This window comes from Arachis ipaensis, chromosome B06, assembly GCF_000816755.2.
Source record: "Arachis ipaensis cultivar K30076 chromosome B06, Araip1.1, whole genome shotgun sequence".
NCBI classification, from domain to species: Eukaryota; Viridiplantae; Streptophyta; class Magnoliopsida; order Fabales; family Fabaceae; genus Arachis; species Arachis ipaensis.
Genome location: NC_029790.2, coordinates 21876023 through 21882863, shown reverse-complemented (window position 1 = coordinate 21882863; position 6841 = coordinate 21876023).

Sequence of the window (6841 nt, the reverse complement as noted above, 5' to 3'; positions counted from 1 at the left end):
TCTTAAGCCTGAAAGGGACCTCAGGGATCACTTTTTCTCTACCACTACTTCATAAAAGTGGTCTTGATAGGCTTTAGTGATGAATCTCTCCATCTCCCAAGATTTAGAGGAGGTGGCTACTGCCTTTTCTTTCCTCTTTCTAGAGGGTTCTCCAACCTTCGATGCCATGAATGGGACTGGAAAGAAAAAAAAGCTATGCTTTTCCAACACCAAACTTAAAACTTTGCTCATCCTCGAGCAAAAATAAAGAAAATAGAATAATGAAGTAGAGAAAGAAGAAAATAGAAGAAGATAGATGGAGAGAGAGGGCTCGGCCGTGGGGTGTTTTATAGTGTATGAGAGGTGTGTGTATGAAGGGTTAGAATGAGGGGTATTTATAGGAGTAGGGTATGGGTTGGGTTCGGCCATGGGTGGGTAAATGGGAGGAAAATTTGATTTTGAAGTGGGTGAGGGTTGGTGGGAGTTATGATGGTTTTGGGGAAGTGATATGGATGTGATTGGGCTAGGGTTTATAGGGAAGTGTGTATGAGGAAGTGTGAAAGTAAGAAGGAATAAGTGGGGTAGGTAAGGATACTGTGGGACCTACTGGTCCTGAGAGGCTAGGAAATTCAGATTTTCTGCCCTCTGCACTGGCGTTTGAACGCCTAGGGTCTGCTCCCTGCCTGGTATTCAACTTCAACAACACTCCATCTCGAGTGTTCTGTTTTCACTACTGAACAATTCTGTCTCTGTTCTGACTGATGCACATGATCATGAACCTAAGAAAACAACTTAAACAAAACCAAATAGAAATAATTAATTAAGTTGGGTTATCTCACAACAAGCGCTTCTTTAACGTCATTAGCTTGACGGTTAGCTCCTTACGGAGGTGAGTATGGGCTCAGATTTCGCCCCTTACAGTGAACTTTCTTCCTGTCTTCTCATGAATGAACTCCATATGCTCTAGAGACAGGATACGACTCACTGTATATGGTAAGACTTGCTTCTTGGTGAAGACAACTCTCATGCCAGGTGAGAGGCCTTCAATTGGGACTTTCTTGTCCTTCCAGCCTTTAGATACTTTCTTCCTAGTACCTTTGTGCTTAGAGCTTGTTGATGGCTGCCCAACACCAAACTTAGAATTGATGTCTGGGGGCTCTGTAAAGCTCTGTACAGAAAGAGAGGGTTGGAACACTAGGTGTTGCATAATTATCTCTCTTTTCTCAGAGGGAGAATTGGGATGAGGCATCTTGAACAAGATGTGATCCTCTCCTAGTTGTAGAGTCAGTTCTCCCTTAGCCACATCAATGATAGCATTGGCAGTGACTAGGAAAGGTCTTCCAAGGATGACAGAGTCATCCTCATCCTCTCCAATATCCAAGACTATGAAGTTTGCAGGGATGTAGTAGTTTTCAACCTTCACCAAGACATCCTCTACTAAGCTATATGGCTTCTTCATAGACTTGTCTGCTATCTCTAGTGAGATATTTACAGCTTGTACCTCAAATATTCTCAGCTTTTCCATTATAGATAGTGGCATGAGGTTTATACTTGATCCTAGGTCACACAAAGCCTTCTCAAAGGTCATGATGCCTATGGTGCAAGGAATCAAGAAGCGACCAGGATCTGGAAGCTTCTGAGGTAGCTTTTACTGAACCAAAGCATGGAGTTCTTTAGAAAGCAATGGAGGTTTTTCCTCCAGAGGCTTTGTACCAAAAAACTTGTCATTCAGATTTATAAGAGCTTCTAGGTACCGAGCAACTTGCACTTCCCTAGTGTCTTCATTCTTATCAGAGGATGAGTATTCATCAGAACTCATGCACTACAGAAGTGCATGCAAAGGAACCTCTATGGTCTTTATATGAGCCTTAGCTTCCTTTGGTTCTGGGACAGGGATTTCTTGAGTGGGAATTGAGCACTCAGAGGGTGTGCTTTTGCTGGCATTCAACGCCAGCTCTGATAGCTTATTGGGTGTAACACCAGTTCCTCTATCCTTTTGGGCGTTAAACACCCAGCAGGGGTATCCTGGCTGGCGTTCAACGCCAGCTTCTTTGGTTGGTTGGGCGTTGAACGCCCAGTGAGGGGTTCCTCACTGGCGTTCAGCACCAGAGTGCCTGCATGTTTGGGCGTTGAACGCGCAGCCAATGCTCCTTGCATGTTTAAGCTCAAAATTGTTAGCTCCAATGGCAAGTACAGAGATACTTCTGCCATAAAAGTCAGAGGTAGGCATGGTGAAGTTACCAAAAACATTTCTGGCATCTCTTTCAGGTTCGACCATGTCTCCTATTGCTTGTTCATGATTTTCTGAAAGGTTCCTTCTGGAGTGTTGTGCTCTAGCTTGTTGTAAGCTCTTCTTTAAAGTCCTTTCAGGTTCAAAATCAAGATTAAAGAGGGATTCTTTATTCCTGTTCCTGGTCATAAACAAGAAAAGAAGAAAGAAAGGAAGCTTCTATGTCTGATTTGAGTATAAAAGGCTCCCAGTGAGATGTGAAGAAGGAAGATGAAGATAGAAAAGTGAAGATGGAAGATGGGAGAGAAGAAGAATACTTTGAAAATAGGGGAAGGAGTAGAATTCGAATAAATAGAAGTAAATATGAGAAGAAGTATAAATAGAAAAGATAATTAAGAAATAAAATATTTTTGTTTTTATTTTATTTATTAATTAATTAATTTCGAAAATTAAGTTAATAATTTAAAAAGAATTGAAATTTAGTTAATGAATTTTCGAAAAAAAAGGAGAGAGAATTAGAAAAAAAATTTCAAAAATTAGAAGAGAGAAGAGTTAGTTAGGAACTTTTGAAAAAGAAGAGAGAGAAGATAGTTAATTAATTTAAGAAAGATTTGAAAGTAAGATAAGATATAAGATTAGAAAAGATTTGAAATTAGAAAAGATAAGATGAGAAATTAAAAAGATTTGAAAAAGATGTGATTTTAAAATTTGAAGTTAGAAAAGATAAGATAAGAAACAAAAAAAGATTTGAAAAAGATTTGCAAAACATAAGATTTTTGAAAAGATTTAATTTTAAAGTTTGAAATTTGAATTTTGAAATAAGATAAAATAAAATTTTTGAATTTTGAAGAAAGATAAAAAGATAAGATATGATTTTGAAAAAGATAAGATTTTTTGAAAAATTTGATTTTGAAAAGATTTGAAATTTGATTTTTAAAACTAAGATAAGATAAGATAAAAAATTAAAATTGAAATCTGAATTTTTAAAAGGAATTTTTGAAAAATAATTTAAAATAAAAATAGAAAAGATATTTTTTATTTTTGAATTTAATGAAGAAAGAGAAAAATAAGTAAAAGACACAAAACTTAAAATTTTTAGATCAATACCACCTAGTTTTCGAAAATTTAAAGAAAAACACAAAGGGACACCAAACTTAAAAATTTTTAAGATCTAAGTAAAGAGAAAACACAAGAACACTTTGAAGATTAAGAATAATACCAAGAACAAGACTAAAAAAATTTAAAGAACACAAGAACATGTAAAAGACACAAAACTTAAAATTTTTGAAAAGAAGAAGAAAATTTGTGTTTGGTTTTCAAAAAATTTTAAAAGAAAAACACAAGAAGACACCAAACTTAAAGACTTGACACAAGATTTAACCAAAAAAACTATTTTTGAAAATTTTTTGAAAGAAAGACTAAAAAAAACGAAAATTTAACTAAGAACAAAAACAAAAAGACTCAAACCAAGAACAAAGATTAAGCAAAGAAAAGAAAAACATTTTTGAAAAAGTTTTTGATTTTTTCGAAAATTAAAGAAGAAGAAAATAAAAATAAAAGACTCAAATAAAATAAAAATTACCTGATCTAGGAAACAAGATAATCTGTCAGTTGTCCAAACTCGAACAATCCCTGGCAACAGTGCCAAAAACTTGGTGCACGAATCCCCACACTTTCGTACAGCTGTACCAGTAAGTGCACTGGGTCGTCCAAGTAATACCTGAGCGAGTTAGGGCCGATCCCACGAGGATTATGGCTTGAAGCAAGCTATGGTTATCTTACAGGTCTTAGTCAGGCGAAATCAAGAAGTTGTTGGATTGAGGCTTAATTGCATTAAGGGAATATTGTATAAATTACTTTTTATATTGGAAAGGAATCAGTAATAGGAATATGGTTAAGGATTGGAGTTGCTTTGTCTTTCTGAATTAACCCTGGTATTACTTTCTTCTTTGCTTGTGAATGACTTCTTCTATGGCAGAATGTATGTGATCAACGCCATTGGCCGTGGTCATCAATCTCCTCTACTTCAGATCAAACGCCATTGGCTGTGGTCATCTAATCTGAACGAGGGTGAAGCTCTAGCACTTCATTCTCATGGCGATCCTACTCAAAATGCCACATACAAGGTCGAATCTTCCAGATCAGAGAATGCTGCTTCTTTGGGTTCTAGCCTCCACCACAGAGGCCCTAATTGTAAGACCCAGAACTTTTGAAAAGTCTTATTATGATCAAGTCTCAAAATCATATGGTTATTTATAGCCTTAATTTCAGAAATTATTTTATTAAAGATAATTAAGGCAAGTTTTAATTTATTGGATTTGAGATAAGCTATGATTATTATCCAATTTTATAATTATTGGATTATTTTCTATATTTGAATTATAAAGTTGATAGTTATAAAATAATAAGTATTTTATATGATTTGGATTGGATAAGTAATATTTTAAATATTAATACTGCTATTTTGGAAAATGAAGAAATTAAGTATATTATTTCTTATTATTTGATTTGGGCATTTTATTGAAAATAATTGTAGAGTTGATGAACAAATAGTATTTTATATATTATTATTATTGGATTAGAATTTATTTCTAATTACTATATTATCCCTATTTTTAAGTGAAATTACTAAAATTCCCCTAACCCTAATTTTTTAAAATGAAACCCTAACCCAGTGACCCGCTAACCGACCCGGTTTCCTTCACTCACACTCAGCAGCAGCAGCTGCTGCCCCTCTACCCTAGACACCCACACGCAGAGGCAAAAAGGAAAAGAAAGGAAGAAACAAACGAAGCAAAATGAGGGGTTCAAAGAAGAGAAGAGGGGAAACAGAGAGGGGACTCGCGGATAGAGAGAGATGGAATCGCGTCCGCCGTTGACCCACACCCTGTCGTTCCGCGTGACTGTGCCGACGTCGCCGTCAGTTTTCCTTGTCGCCGATGATGGAGAACCAAGAGAGGGGGACGTGCGAAGAGAGGAAGGCGCCGTGTCTGGAGGCTGCCACCGTCGAATCCTCCTTGTCACCGCCGTTCGGATCGAGAACAGAAGAGGAAGGAGGCGTTGTTTGACCGCCGCACCTCGCCGTCGATCGCCTTTGAACCGCGCCAAACCCAGGACTGCGGGCGTGAGGGATGCGATGCAGGAGCCCGACACGAGAAAGAGGGAGCACGCGTGCTCGCGCGAGGGGAAGGCGACGCTGCTGTCATCGCCGTTGCTGAGCTGCCGTCGCCGTTCCTCCAGAACTGCCACCGCTGGGTCGCTGTGAAGAGGGGTCCGCTACTGCGACGCCACTGCTATTGTGGCTGTCGCGGTGTTCATCGCGTCCCTGGTCATCGCCGGCTGTTCTGATGATGTCAAGGGGTTCAGGCCGCCGCTATTGTCGCTGCCGGAGAAGGGAGCTGCATCTCTGTGATTCTGACCGCCGGGGATGGTTCTGTGACTTCCGGGACCGCCGCCGGAGCTTCTGGCCATTTCTGTCGCTTGAGACCCTGCTGCCGTCGCCGGAAAAAGTATACCGGTAAGGGTTTCGAATTTGATTTTCGTTTCTTATGAGATTCTAGAGTTTTATTGTTGCGGCATGTTGGTTTCAGTCACCGTTGCCGGAGTCGGGTCGCTGCAGCCGCTGGAGGTGGCTGCCGGGGCCACCGCCGAACCGGTTTAGAGACCACTGCTGTTTCGGTTCAGCCGCTCTTTCTTTAGTTTGGTAAGCGTTTCGATTTGAAAGTCCTTTAGTTACCGTTCTGTTATCATACGCTGAGGTTTGTGGCATTAATTGCTATAAGATTGAGTTTCAGTTGTTGTATGTTGCGATTAGAGTTGTTGAGACTGTTGCGAAAGTGGCTTGGAGCTGAGGTTTTGGTTGCCGCCAGTTCGGTTTGAGACAGAAAGGACTTGGTGAGGCATTTGGGTTATGGATTTGCGTTTTGAGGTAGGGGCGCCTTCCGAAAACTACAGTTTATTATTGGAATTATGTTGAAAAGGAATGAGAAACGGTTTAGTTGGGACCCGAATCGGGTGGCAAAAGTCCAAGTTTTATGGGAGGTGCTGCCGAAATTTCTATAAAATCCGAGTCTTTATTGAAATGTTGTCTGGAAAATGATAAGTTAAAGACTTCTGCTATTTTATTTGAATTATCAAGAAAAGGATGATTCATGCTTTCGAAATGAGTTAGTAAAGAGGAAATTGTGATTTAGTCTTGCTTCTTAAGAAAGGCATTGTATCTCTTTCAAGAGAAAGTTATGTAGATGAAACTTGTGTTTTAAAGATGATTGAATGCGAAAAGGGTTTATGCCTTTGAATTTGACTTGGGGGTTTCAATTAAAGAAGTTTCAATGACTTTGAAAGAACCTGAATGTCTATTGACAAGTTTTATTTTGAAATGTTTTGAGAAAGGTTTTAAGTACTCTTTGAACTCTGAACTTTTGCAAGACTAAAACAATTTTGAACAATTGAAACGCTTTAGAATTTATCATGGGGGTTGAAGATGGTTTTGCCTAAGTAAAGGAAACGGCTTTAAAAGAAGTAAATGATTACGTGACTCCGTTTGGCTTAGATCCTATTTTACTGCTCAAATTGGAAAATCAAGGTTTTAATGATTTTAAATGAATTTGGCGAAATGAGTTATGTTATTCT